Source organism: Martes martes (assembly GCF_963455335.1).
Source record: "Martes martes genome assembly, chromosome: 4".
NCBI lineage: Eukaryota > Metazoa > Chordata > Mammalia > Carnivora > Mustelidae > Martes > Martes martes.
In genome coordinates, this window is record NC_137891.1 from 35,089,164 (window position 1) to 35,104,579 (window position 15,416).

Sequence of the window (15,416 nt, forward strand, 5' to 3'; positions counted from 1 at the left end):
AAGAAAAACAGCTGTCCTTGTTTTCTGTGACCTTTCTCACAACCACATCTGCTCTGTTCATCTCTCCAGGTTAGCATGTTACCACATCCTAGAAAACGAGCATTCTCCAGTTTGCCTGAGTAAGGGTCAAGGGGTATGTTCTTGATATCCTCTCGTCGTTAATGAGAGTGTCCAAATTCTGCAAGGAAAATTTAATTCCCAGTAAAATAATAAGCATTTGTACATACTTCAGTGCTTACAAGGTGACCTTGCAAACTTGTTATTCTAACCACTTCTTTGGTCTACTAGTTTTATGAGAAATTGCTCTGTCCCCATAATATTGGTAAAGGGCCAAAAAGCTCAGACAAGCCACATTACTTGCCCAAGGCCATGCAACTGGTAAAAGAGGCAGGGATTATGACTTTAAATCTCATCATCTTTTCACTGAATGCACCCAAATTTCTACTGCTCTGCTGGTGGTATTCAAGCAGATTTTTCATGGGATATCATCCCCTAGATGATTCTCTCCCTCAATTCTCTCCCTGACACACTCCATCAGCAGGTGTCAATTTAGAGCTTCATGTATCATCCCCCAGAGCTTGCTGGGAATTGTGTTAAGCAACACTTCACGGAATGGGGAGAGAGCTAACCTGCTGCGGCCTGGCTAGAGTGGTGATAATGGTTGAAGACATCAGAGGTGCAATTTTGGAAACCTTAAATCATATCTCTACTGTCTAAAACGTTAAGAGCTGTCCAGATTAGAGCTTCCCAAGCAGTCCTTCTCAGAAGTCAGATTGTAAAGTGGTAACAAATAAAGATACACTTGCTGCAATTTATTTTAATTTCAGACGCTAGAGCAGCACCCCCCTCTAATTCCCAACACCTCAGATCTCAGAGGACTCGCACCATCCTTCATGCGGCTCTCTAAAAGCAAGTCGAACCCACTGAAGGCAGTATCCAGATACAATCAACGTTTACATTTCTGAGAAAATGTATTCCAAACACATCTCCTTTGTGTGCTACAATTGTCCTTATCTTCAGGGACTCAGTTTCATCGATGGGCCACAGAGTTTGACACAGAGGATCTTTCCCTTCCCAGATTTTTTCCTCTGCACCTGCCTTTTTTACTGGCTCGTCCCTGCTCATCCTCTGGGAACGTCCTTTCTCCGTGTGCTCATAGCTCTCCATAACTGGTGCACGATGTATTAACATTTAATTGAACCCTTTTCAGGTAAGAACAACACTCTTTACATGTGTCTTCCATATGGCACACAGGAGTTTCTCAGTATTTCCTGAATGAATGAATGAATGAATGAATGGCAGTCATAACTAGTTGAATCATGAACCCTGGTTTCCTATAATCAGCATAAGCTGTTAGCTAGAAACCATCATTTACAGAGCACACATGCCCCCTATGCTTCACATAGACCTTGTCATTTAATGCTCTGAATCCTGTTGGAAAGGCATTTTTTCCTCCTTCCCTCCACAAATATTTAATGAGTGTATCCTAAGTGCCAGACACTGCTGGAGGTGCTGGAGATCAAACCATGAAAACACAGACACAACGTCTGCCTCATGGAGCACAGTGGGGTGCAATCATAAGCAAAGAAAATGTTATTTCCTCTATTTTCAAGGTGACTTTCAGAGAGAGCTTACTCCTTACCGACTACTTGCTTAAAGTGGTACAGATAAAGCCAGAATTCCATCCCAGTTCTGCTGAATACCAAAGTTCATGCTTTCCCTAGAATCTCCTGATCAAGACATCACTGCAGCTCCGATGGGCGCAGAGTCCCAGGTCTCAGGGGTTAGTGGGCCCCAAACCACTTCAAAGGGCTGTGTGGCCTGAGCTGAGAGTCAGCAGCCACAGGTGCTGCTCAGGCTCTAGGAGTGAGAAGCCCGTGGAGGCGAAGGTCAGACTCCGCTTACATCCCTCTGGCAGCTGGCAGGCAGCCCTGTTGCAATCAGCATGGGATTTGGTGGGCAGGGCTGATGCGAAGTTAGCAAAGCTAATTCCATCTCGTTTTCTACAAGGGAGGAATAGCTTCAGGATCTTGCCGGCTGCTACCAATGTAGAGCTCAGTTTCCAGCCCCCACGTGTCCTGCATGGGTCAGGAGAAAGCCAAAGAAGGCTGTTAGAGGCCCCCAGCCTTCCCCGAGGTGAAGGGAAGCAGAAGTGACTGCGTGGGAGGTGGGGTGGGGGACACAGTGCCAAGTCCCCTTTCTTGCTAGACAACTGTAACCTGGCAGCTCCACTGTCCTCCTGTTCTTGACTTCCTGCAGGTGGTGGTGGTTTTGCCAGAGGTCTCATTTCCTGATCTCCTCATGATGGAGCCCTTGAACCACTGGTCTCTCCCGGCTCGGAGGCTGCTCCTTCACTGTGGGAGTTAAGGAGGTGAATTTTAAAGAAGAATCGTTCTGTTTAAGGGTGAGCTGGGCTGCTGGGCTGGAGGGGGGTGCCTCTGGACACACAGAAGAAATTCCTGCTCAGCACAAACTCCCTTGGGGAATTTCACCCCTGGCTGGCCGTTCAGAAATGAAAGTCTAGGTGACACTCCCACAGGGAAGCCCTGCATTTTGGTATCAACAGAAAGAGGGAAAGCTTCTTTCCATAGACAGATGCTGAGCACATGAAGCCACTGACAAAACTACACATTTTTATGAAGCATCAGGAGCCCTGAACTTGTCACAGACTCGCCTGTGATTTTGTTATTTGCTTATCCATCAGTTTGGGGTAGGGGTGGCAGAGAGGGGAGGGTCAGAAATGGCAGAAAGATAACACTTACCCTCTGGCCCATTCTGGGAAGATCTAGGGGTGGAGGGGAAAGTACTAGCTCTTGTCTGTTGTACCAGAATGGATCACGCCAGTTCCTTTGGCCCTGGATCCCTGAAGCTCCCATCCGCCCCAGTCTGAGGAGGGAGATGGAGATATCTATGTTCAGGGCAGAATATTTTCACAATTTAGATGAGGGAGCAGGTTTCTTGAGAGCTAGGGGGTCATTAAATGATACTCCATCCTATGAATACTAAATCTATCTTGACTCACTTGATTGACTTACACCCCACAGGAAGTACCTCAAAATGTGGGATTTTGCTGTGCTGAGGTGTGGAAGAGCACAGGCTTAAGGGCCAAACGATTTGGGTTCAAACCCTGACTCTACCATTTACTGACTGGATGACTTCTTCAAGTTAAATATGCAACTAGGAAGAACAGCCGTGTGGACTTCTGCTGTTGTACAAATATGCAGGACACTTAAAATAGCGCCCAGCACATAGTAAGCCCTCCATAATTGAAGCTATTATCTCAAAGCTTCTGTTTGGCATTAAAATTCCAATGGTAGGCCTGGAACATTTCCATTAGCTTAGAGTGACCTTAAAGTCAACAGCTCCTCGAAGGCTGAGCTATTGGCTCCTTGCTGTGCCGTCTTGAAGAATTTCATCACTGTATAGGTTTCAGTTCTCTCTCACAGATTGGTCATTCGAAATTTTAGCATAAATTTATAAATGACCTTAGTATCTAGCATGTTAGTTGGCGAGGAAATAGACTTTTCGTGTTTCCTTAACAAATAAGATAGTTTTGCCCTTCCTGCAACATTAGCAGTAAGGGAAATTTGGCTCACCTTAATTATCTGTATAGGTTTAACATCCTTTGTTGTTCTCATTAGCCTTTTAAGGCTAACAAACACATCACAAGCCCTCTGAATGAGTGATTCCTATTTGGTTCTGTAAGTAGCAAAGTCAAGTAGCTTTAGAGCCACAATGTATCACTGCTCTAAGGAGAATCTTCAGTCCCAGTGGATCTGTTCCTGTTCTTCCCCCAACTTGATTGAGAGCTTCAGGGTAGAGAGTTGATGCTTTTCTGCCTCAAAAGTCCTTCCCTGCATCAGGTGGGAGTCAGACTGGTTATCATTGGCTCTAGGGAGCTCAGTTTGAGCCTTAAGGCCCACCACTGGGACTTAGGCATGGCTGGGTCGTGAGGTGGTTCATAGGGTGAAGTTTCTTAGCATGGGGGCTTCTGGGAGAGATTGGCCCTGGGGCCAGGAGGGGACAGATCTGATGGTTTTGACCCAAGTGATGAGTTGGGCAGAGATTCTGAATGTAGCACAGAAGCCACTACACAAACCCTATGAGGTAGAACAAGGGGGAAAGTAGACCTTTTTCACACAACCTTACCCATGTTGGGATACAAACCACACAAAGGAGAACATAAAGGGAGAGGTCCGTGCTCCTTTCCAGACCAGTTTGTAATTGACTTTGGTGCCAATGCCAGTGGCAGAGCAGTGTGAAGTAGGGTTGCTTGGTTGTTCCAACTTCTTGCTCTTATAAACATAGGTGGTGAATGGGACCCCTGGGTGGCTCAGTTGGTTAAGCCACTGCCTTCGGCTCAGGTTGTGATCCCAGCCTGCTTCTCTCTCTGCCTCTGCTTGCCACTGTCTGCTTGTGCTCTCTCTCTCTCTCTCTGACAAATAAATAAATAAATAAAATCTTTAAAAAAAATAGGTGGTGAATATCCATATATGTATGTATGTGTATATATATATAAGTTTATATATATTTATATATATACAAGTATACATACAACTATATACATATCCAAGATTTTCTCTAGGATAAATTGGGTCAGAGGAATGTAGAATTCTGAACTTGCCTCACTTTTCTTTTAAAGATTTATTTATTTGAGAGAGAACACAGTGGGGGAGGGGCAGAGGGAGAGAATCTTCAAGCAGACACCATGCTGAGTGTCCAGCCTGCTGGACATGAGGCTCAATCTCACCACCCATGAGATCATGATGATAGTGACTAGAGCCAAAACCCAGAGTCATATATTCAACCCACCAAGCCACCCAGGTGCCTGTTTCACTTTTCTTTTTTTCTTTTAACTGTGTATGGAAGTAAAATATGCATATACAGCCAGGTCTGTCTTTTTTTCTTTTAAATAATACAGATGTTTACATACTTTTTTTTTTTTTTTTTTTTTTTTACTAAAATGGTGGATACATTCTAAAACTTTTTCTTCGGACTTAGGTGAAAATTTTTTGTTTTTATTTCTGGCCATACTTCTATTTCTTCCTATGGTAGATACTCTTAGCTGTCTACTCCAAAGCCATACCCAACCCTTGCCCACTTTCAACAACAGAAGCTGGGAAAGCTACACACTTGCTTGCCCGGATGCCCTTATAGCTGGAAGTGGCTAAGTGGCCCAGTCTGACTAATGAAACATAGAGTAAAGCCTGTTAGGTCTTACAGAGAAATATTTTTTCCTCTCTGCTTCAAAAGTGAGGCTTGTGAAATGAAAATCTCTGCCAGGAATACTCCTTTTGTGCCCTGCCTTCAAACTGTAGCGTGAGGGTGTAATCTTTGCTACAGTGGGAGCCACTTTGTGATCATGAGGCAACATACATGAGCAAGAACAAAAAAGCTAAGATGTCGATCATAGTAAAGGTAAAAGGCAAAAGATGCTTGAGTGTTGAAGATATGGTCACATAGATCAGCTGTGGTAACTCCTACCTCCCATTTTCTGTTCTGTGAGACAATAAGTACCAAGATTCCCTAAGCCATTCTTACCCATGGCTTCTATTACTTATAACAAATACATCTTATCTGAAACAACCTTCCCTCTTTAAAACAGTTCAGAATGAGAGCATTAGCCCTTGCCTCTCATCCTGTATTCCTCACCCATAGGAATGGTGATTATATCCTGTGATTACATCCTGTACAAAATGTACAAGAATATAAGACAGCCGGATCCATTTCTCAGCAATTCTGGCATCCTTCACAAACGTTGCTGGCCACCCAGCCCTGGTACAGCCTGGCTCTTCCACGTTTTGGCTGAGGACACAGGGTGCTTGTGAGCAGTCAGCCGCCTTCCCTGTGGCTTCTCCCTGCAGCCGCACCCCTCCACCTCCATGGCAGTGAGGTCAGAGAAGACGGTGTCCGAGGCACTCCGGAGAGGGGTTGCTGCGAGTGGGATCTCTGCATTAGTGCCTTTTAACCAAGACCAAGATAGAAAGGCTTAATGTTCAAACAAGAGTTTTTGCCCTGAAAATAGTACATGAGGTGTTCATGCCTGGAATACAAAGGGCTCAGCGATTCCTTCAGACTTAGAGACAGCTGGGGTCGGTTTCCCTTCTGCAGATGGGTTAGGATTGAGCAAAGTGTTTGATTGCATTACTCCTGAGTGGTTGGTTTCCCGTTGTGAGTTAGCTAATATTCAAATTTCCTGCAACGGGAATAAATGACAGGGCGTATTTCCACCCTGTAGCCCACACTTTCGCAAACAGCGCATGGTGGGTATGGAAGTGTGTGCTCATGCTGAGCGGCTGGGGCGGAAGGGGCAGGTGGTAAGGAAGTCCCCCTGCCTGGTTCAGGGTTCGATAACTGAGCAGAGAGAGTGGGAGGAGGGGCAGAAGCTCCAGTGGACGGACTGCAGGTACAGAGACCACGACTCTAGAGACCACGTCTCTCTGTGTGGCACACTGAAAACAGTGCTGGGTTGGGAGTCCCAGAGAACTGTAAAGCAAAAAGATGAAATACTTGAGTCAGATAGGAAAATGGGGTGGGAAAAGTCTCAACTCTACCATTTCTTAGCCATGTGACCTTGGGTGAACGGCTTACACCCCACCGAACCTCAGTTTTTCTATCTGTGAAATGGGAATGCATATTGATCCAGGGTTTAAAGGAGTTGCAGAGTAGGGATTGCATTTCACCACAGAGAATTAAGAGGAACCCAGATCTGAGCTGAGGGTGGAAAGGGGAGAGTGCTGGGAGAGAGGGGAGGGGGTCAGGTTCCAGGTGTGGCTGAGCTGGTCTTGACTTTGAACAGGGCTTTCCCTGTTAAATGATTTAAAGTGATCGCTGATTCTCTTGTGGTCAGGCCAGGCCCTCCTTAAAGCTCTGTTATTCTCGGAATGCTATGTGATCGTCTAGTGTAGGCTTATTCTCTAGAGAAGGGGACTAAAGTCCAGAAGAGTCAACAACCTTACCTAAGGTCCCACAGCTATTGCAAGGTAGAACAGTCACTGCAACCAGACCTAGGTTTTCACTTTTAACTTTCAATGCGGCTTGGTAACTTGGCTTTTAAAACTTCCAGCCTCAGGCCAGCCATGGGCAAAATTAGATAAAAATGAAAAATTTTAAAAAGACAGGCTGATTTCACTCTTCGTGCCCTTTTACTCCTCCTCACCCTCCAGACTTTCGGCTATGAACTTTGCCAAAGCTAACCTCACATTCAACAGAACGCTTTCCCCCAAGCTTGGGGATGAGACAAGGAGGCCCACTGTCACCACTGCTATTCGGCGTAGTACTGGAAATTCTAGCCAGCATAATTAGGCAAGAAGAAGAAATAAAAGGCATCCAAACTGGAAGGGAAGAGGTAAAGCTGTCTCTTTTGCAGATGATAATTTTATATGAAGATATGAATTTTAGAACTTGTTCAGAGTAGGGGTGCCTGGGTGGCTCAGTGGGTTAAAGCCTCTGCCTTCGGCTCAGGTCATGATCCCAGCGTCCTGGGATCAAGCCCCGCATCGGGCTCTCTGCTCTGCGGGGAGCCTGCTTCCTCCTCTCTATCCGCCTGCCTCTCTGCCTAGTTGTGATTTCTGTCTGTCAAATAAATAAAATATTAAAAAAAAAAAAGAACTTGTTCAGAGTAAAGTGTAAATGACTGATAACCTCTTTGGGTTTTATTTTCCTCTCCAAGGTATTTGCTTTGAAACCACCATGGTAAATTCTTCATATGAAATTTATGCCATCAATCACCTGTAACAAACTTTTAAAAAAACATATCCTTAACTTTTCCATGGCCGCTGAATTCCCAGTAACCTCGGATGAACTTGCCCCACCCGTCTGGGCATATATTGCCTCTTATCAGGCCTCTTCCTTCCTCCCAGCCCAGCTTCCTCCCATCCTCCCCTTTTCACCTGTGAGAGGGAAGGACGGGCTCTATCAGCGGTTCTTAAAGTGGTGCCAACACCAGCAGCAGCAGCACCTGGGAGCTTGTGAGAATGCGGTTCTCGGGCCCTGCCCCGGGCTTACTGAGTCAGAAGCCCTGGGTTGGGGCCCATAGATTAGAGTTTTCATTACCCCCTGGGTGATTCTGACACAAATACATGTTTGAGGACAACCAGACTATGGAATGGAGTGAAACTGGTAATTTATTGCTCTCAGAGGATGTTGGGGTATTAGCCGAGTAACAGCAGGAAAGTTAAAGGCAATACACTCAGACATGTTGCACACAGAACATGCCAGCTGCTGGCTAAGCGTGGGATTTCAGCGAGGCCTGCCTGCTGGGCTATCGCTCTGGCCCCTGCCCAGCCCCGAGTGCTCCCTAGGCTCTGCCTGGCTCTCTCATCAGCCTGCCTTCCTCTTCCTCCTCCCACCTCTTCATGCACTCGGGCTCCTGCCCAAGCCAAAGCAGATCCCAAGCTTCTCAATGCGGTAACAATGTTTTCTAGATAGCCCTGACCCACACCACCCCAGATTTGGTCCCAGGGCTCTGCGATCTTAGAGGCTCGGCTTCTTGAACATTTAGTTCTCTCTCACAAGCTCTTGGGAACAATTGCACTGAAGTCTCCATCACTGGGGATGGTTCCTCGTATCTTCCCTGTTACTGGGCAGCTCAACACATGTTCTCTACTCCAGCCCTCGGAGCAAAACAACGGCACCTCGCTATCTGCCTCATTCATTTGTTCAAGGATCCTTTCACTACTGCTCTCTTTCTAATCCACGTGTGATGCCCTTGGGTGAAAAGTTCCTGTATTAAAAGGCCAACTCTTCCCTGGGCAGCCAGATGGCACTTTTGTCACCTTTGAGCCTTGAAGCAGCATGACTGCCTTCAAAGGTTATTCCTGCTGCCAAGGGCAACTTGTGTAAGGAGAGGCATGTGGACAGTGAACCCTCACAGTCGCGGTGTGCTGATTTGTTTCCAACCTTCAGTCTCACGGTGAAAGTGACAATGTCCCCAACTCTCGGCTCTGTGTGCAAGCCTGGTGGCCTGCCACTGTAAGGCAGTGTTTGTCGAAGCTTGTGGCTTGGTTCACTATCTCCAGAAGCAGCTGAGGGCCCTTGTTAGCAGATGCTTAAGCCCCAAATCTACTCAGTCTGATTTTCTGCATGCTTAAAGAGAATCTGGAGGTATGTCTTGTGCACTCCAAGGCGGACTTGTTTCCAGGCCACAAATTTGCCCCAGAAGAAGCCCAGATCCATGCAACATGAGTCCTGCTACATCCAGGCTTGACTGTTACTGCAAATGCCCCCATCTTGTAAACGGCTCCTTCTCGGTTCAGTGTTGGCAGATCAAGGCTGAGTCAGCTGTGGGCACAACTAAAGCCCACCATAATCAGTCCCCCAAATTCCCAGCCCTTGCCCTCACCTGTCTCCATGAAATACACCAGACCTTGGTGGGTTGAGAGGCTGACAATGGCCTCATGCGGCTCCCACTCCAGTCTGTCAGGCTCCGCCCCCACAGGCATCCACCACACCTCCTCTCTACCCTCTCCTCCCACCCCCATCCTCCATTCACCAAGACTCTTTCAGCGGTGCCCCATGAGAGGAGTACTGGGTGTGCCTGGCGTCTCACAAACTCCCTTGTGAAAACGGTTCTTCTAGGGTTTGGGTAGGCCTGTGCAAACGTGCACACACACATGTATGCACACACACGCCCCTTAGATCTGCCAGCTCATGCAAATCAATACCCCAAACAGCCCATGAGTTCTTCAAGGAGCCAGACTTTGGATTCCAGTCTAGACTGAACTAGGGCACAGTTAAATACATGCTGGGACCCCAAATTTATTAGAACCCTTCAGGGCAGGCAGATGAAGACTTGGACTTTAAGTTTTCTAGTCCATTGTCCAGTGGCATAAACGGATCTCTTTCCTCTACATTCTCCTTATAATCAAGAACAGTGGGTAATTTTGCTTTGCAAGCACAGTTTCATCCCAGACAGTTGGCCACAGGGTTTGGGGCATGAAGGGCATCGTTGGAGCCCTCTGTACACTGAAATTTGGACCTCCCAGAGAAGAGGCACTTCTTGGAGATAGTTCTTTGGTTAGCAGGAGAGTCTGAGTGGGCCTTCTCGAAATGTGAAATAAAATTGTAAAAAAATGTAATTATAAGAAATTCACTTTCATCTCAAGCCAAATGCCTTGGGGTTTGTGTCTGTCACTCACAGGGTGTTTTTTTAACTTGATGTGTTAATACTTGGTTCGTTAGCCCCGGGGCAATTGCCAGCTTGATGGAAAGAACCACAGCATCACAGACAGGACAAGAAGGTGGCCTGCCTCTCGAGGAGCTGCTGTCTGAGGGAGTCCCAGACTGACCTTCAGCTTGGCTGCCCAGCAGCGCCTGCAGGGATCTGAACAGTGTTTGTTACCCGGAGAACTCTGCTGTTGTCCGTCCTATTAAATCTGAAAGGAGAACTATGGTTTTCCCTGACAGCTTAGTCTTATTGCTTTTGTTACTAGTAGAAGGGGAAGGGCTGCAACTGTGGCTTAATTTTAAAAGACCAGAATACAATGGCCATCAGGTACAAAAATGCATGCGAGACCAATCCCCCAGATGCAGAATGTACACATGACATTGTGCAGAACTATTCCATAGTGCTTGGGCCCTTCGGCCACATTGAGTCTCTGAATAGCGGTTGGAGTGGAACAAAGAGAGGACGTGGGTGGATTTCTTTGGAGAGAAATGTTGTCCTGTTGTGAGTCCCACCATTCTCCAGGGAAGGATGAGGACTACTTCCATCTTGGGCCAAGTGAGGGAGCTTCTGTAGGATCCCTTGGAGAGCTTGATGAATGTTCCCTGCAGTTGAGAAACATGGCGGGTGTGGGGGTGGGGGGGGTGGCAGGTGATCTGTACTCACAGCTGAGAGAACTCTGGGGCTGTGGCGGCAAAATTGAGGTGGTTGTGCTGGGCAGGACTTGCAGGAATTCCCACAGATAGGAGAGAAAGAGCTGGCCTGGATCTGTCTGAATCCTAACCAAGAGCAAAGAAAGGGCACTCTTCACTGTGAAAGTATGTGTGGGGCTGACCTCCAGGAGAGCCGAAGCTAAAAGTGATTGAAAGCTGCCAGAGAGAAGAAAGCTGGCATTGTCCACATCATGATATTGCAACTGGAGTGGCCCTTGGAGGACTCCTCCCCAAATCTTCAGAAGAGCCCACAAAAAGAAGGAGCCAGCTGTAAACCTCTGCCAAACTAGGAGGTACAAATCTCCCTGAAGGAGGTACCAGTTTTGGGAAGAAATTTTCTGTCCCTTTCCATACTTCCTTCCCCCTGTTCTGACATAGGCAAGCTGGAGCAAGAAGAGAGGTAGAGAGGAAGACAGAAGTGCCCCCACCAAACAGCTTCTTTGTGAAAATCAGGGGAAAGTCTATGGTTATGTGTGGTGACACTCTTCCCTTTACCAGAGTTGCTCAGTGCCCAGCATGAACAACTGTGATGATCGTGAGACAAAACCAAACACTGCTTTTTTCCATTGCAAGAAAATAGATTTGAGCTGGATGAGGGGAGTGTATATGGTATATTTAACAGTAAATCAAGTTAGAAGTTTTTTTAAATTAATACATGATGTATTATTTGTTTCAGAGGTATAGGTCTGTGAATCATCAGTCTTACACAATTCACAACACTCACCATAGCACATACCCTCCCCAATGTCCAACACCCAGCCACCCCTATCACTACCCACCAATCCCGCCCACAGCAGCCCTCAGTTTGTTTCCTGAGATTAAGAGTCTCTTATGGCTTGTCTCCTCACCCCGGTCCCATCTTGACTCATGTTTCCTTTCCTTACCCCCACGAAGCCCTTCCCTGCCTCTCAAATTCCTCATATCAGAGATCATAACATAATTTTCTTTCTCTGATTGATTTATTTCGCTTAGTGTAATAACCTCTAGTTCCATCCATGTCATTGCAAATGTCAAGATTTCATTTTTGATGGCTGCATAGTATTCCACTGTATATAAATACCACATCTTCTTTATCCATTCATTGTTGATGGACATCTAGGTTCTTTCCATAGTTTGGCTATTGTGGACATTGCTGCTATAAACATTAGGGTGCATGTGCCCCTTTGAATCACTACATTTGTATCATTGGGGTAAATACCCAGTAGTGCAATTGCTGGGTCATAGGGTAGCTCTATTTTCAACTTTTTGAGGAATCTCCATACTGTTTTCCAGAGTGGCTGCAACAGCTTGCCTTCCCACCAACAATGTAGGAGGGTTGCCTTTCTCCACATCCTTGCCAACATCTGCCATTTCCCGACTTGTTAATTTTAGCCATTCTGACTGGTGTGAGGTGGTATTGCACTGTGGTTTTGATTTGTATTTCTGAGTGATGTGTATGCCAAGTAATGCTGACCACTTTCTCATGTGTCTGTTGGCCATTTGGATGTCTTCTTTTTCGTATCTTCTGCCCATTTCTTGATTGGATTATTTGTTCTTTGGGTGTTGAGTTTGATAAGTTCTTTATAGATTTTGGATACTAGCCCTTTATCTGATATGTCGTTTGTGAATATCTTCTCCCATTCTGTCCGTTGTCTGTTGGTTTTGTGGACTGTTTCCTTTGCTGTGCAAAAGCTTTGGATCTTGATGAAGTCCCAATAGTTCATTTTTGCCCTTGCTTCCCTTGCCTTTGGTGATGTTTCTAGGAAGAAGTTGCTGTGGCTGAGGTCAAAGAGGTTGCTGCCTGTGTTCTTCTCAAGGATTTTGATGGATTCCTGTCTCACATTAAGGTCCTTCATCCATTTTGAGTCTATTTTTGTATGTGGTATAAGGAAATGGTCCAATTTCATTCTGCATGTGGCTGTCCAATTTTCCCAACACCGTTTGTTGAAGAGACTGTCTTTTTTCCATTGGACATTCTTTCCAGCTTTGTCAAAGATGAGTTGAGTTGACCATAGAGTCGAGGGTCCATTTCTGGGCTCTATATTCTGTTCCATTGACTTGTGTCTCTGTTTTTGTGCCAGTACTGTACTGTCTTGATGATTACAGCTTTGTAATAGATCTTGAAGTCTATTGTGAATTCCACAAGCTTTGGTTTTCTCTTTCAACATTCCTCTGGCTATTCGGGGCCTTTTCTGGTCCCACATAAATTTTAGGGTTATTTGTTCCATTTCTTTGAAAAAAGTTGATGGTACTTTGATAGGGATTGCATTAAATGTGTAGATTGCTTTAGGGAGCATAGACATTTTTACAATATTTGTTCTTCCAATCCATGAGCATGGAATGTTTTTCCATTTCTTTGTGTCTTCCTCAATTTCTTTCATGAGTACTTTATAGTTTTCTGAGTACAGATTCTTTGCTTCTTTGGTTAGGTTTATTCCTAGGTATCTTATGGTTTGGGGTGCAATTGTAAATGGGATCAACTCCTGATTTTCTCTTTCTTCTGTCTTGTTGGTGTATAGAAATGCAGCTGATTTCTGTGCATTGATTTTATATCCTGACACTACTGAATTCCTGTATGAGTTCTAGCAGTTTTGGACTGGAATCTTTTGGGTTTCCCACATAAAGTATCATATCATCTGCAAAGAGTGAGAGTTTGACTTCTTCTTTGCAGATTTAGATCTTTCATTTCTTTTTGTTGTCTGATTGCTGAGGCTAGGACTTCTAGTACTCTGTTGAATAGCAGTGGTGATAGTGGACAGCCCTGCCATGTTCCTGACTTCGGGGAAAAGCTCTCAGTTTTTCCCCATTGAGAATGATATTCACTGTGGGTTTTTCATAGATGGCTTTTATAGTATTGAGGTATGTACCCTCTATCCCTACACTGAGAAGAGTTTTGATCAAGAAAGGATGCTGTACTTTGACAGATAGTTTTGAGGTATGTACCCTCTATCCCTACACTGAGAAGAGTTTTGATCAAGAATGGATGCTGTAGTTTGTCAGATGCTTTTTCAGCATCTATTGAGATGGCTTTTGTTCTTTATTTAATTAATGTATTATATCACATTGATTGCTTTGAAGATGTTGAACCAACCTTGCAGCCCAGGAATAAATCCCACTTGGTCATGGTGAACAATCCTTTTAATGTACTGTTGTATCCTATTGGCTATTATTTTGATGAGAATTTTTGCACCCATGTTCATCAGGGATTTTGGTCTGTAAGTCCAAGTCTGTAAGTCTCCTTTTTGATGGGGTCATTGTCTGGTTTTGGATCAAGGTAATGCTGGCCTCATAAAACAAGTTTGGAAGTTTTCCTTACATTTCTATTTTTTGGAACAGTTTCAGAAGAATAGGTATTAATCTTCTTTAAATGTTTGGTAGAATTTCCCTAAGAAGCCTTCTGGCCCTAGGCTCTTGATGGTTGGGGGATTTTTGATGACTGCTTCAATCTCCTTACTGGTTATGGGTCTGTTCGGGTTTTCTCTTTCTTCCTGGTTCAGTTTTGGCAGTTTATATGTCTCCAGGAATGCATCCATTTCTTCCAGATTGTCAAATTTGCTGGCATATAGTTGTTCATAATATGTTCTTATAATTGTTTGTATTTCTTTGGTGTTGGTTGTGATATCTCCTCTTTCCTTCATGATTTTATTAATTTGCGTCCTTTCTCTTTTCTTTTTGATAAGTCCGGCTAGGGGTTTATCAATCTTATTAATTCTTAAAAAAAAAAAAAACAGCTCCTAGTTTCATCGATCTGTACTACTTTTCTTTGGCTTCTATTTCATTGATGTCTGCTCTGATCTTTATTATTTCTCTTCTCCTGCTGGGTTTAGGCTTTCTTTGCTGTTCTTTCTCCAGTTCCTTTGGGTGTAGGGTTAGGCTGTGTACTTGAGACCTTTCTTGTTTCTTTCTTTTTTTTTTTTTTTAAGATTTTATTTATTTATTTGGCAGAGAGAGAAATCACAAGTAGACAGAGAGGCAGGCAGAGAGAGGGAGAAGCAGGCTCCCCGCTGAGCAGAGAGTCCGATGTGGGGCTTGATCCCAGGACCCTGAGATCAGGACCTGAGTCAAAGGCAGAGGCTTAATCCACTGAGCCACCCAGGCACCCCTCTTGTTTCTTGAGAAAGGCTTGTATTACTATTACTTTCCTCTCAGGATGACTTTGCTGTTTCCCAAAGATTTTGAACAATTGTGTTTTCATTTTCATTTGTTCCCATGAATTTTTGATGTATATGATTAGAACAGAGACGCACACTTGATTTTGGTTGTATTTTGGTCTGTTAGAAGAAACTGAGTCCCCAAATTTTAAAGAAATAAAAACTTATACATATGTAAAAATAAGGGTAAACAAGATGAAGGGATGTAAGATGACTGTAAAGATAAAATATTTAAAGATCTAAAAAGGAATTGGTAAGTTGGTTGAAAAAAGAAAAAGGGTATTGATAAAATAGTTTAAAAAGGTTAAATAGGAAAGAGGAGAAATTTTAAAAAAATAGAATAAGAAAAAAATTTTTAAAAATTTAACTTTGAAATACTAAAGGATAATGGGGGAAAAGCCATGAATT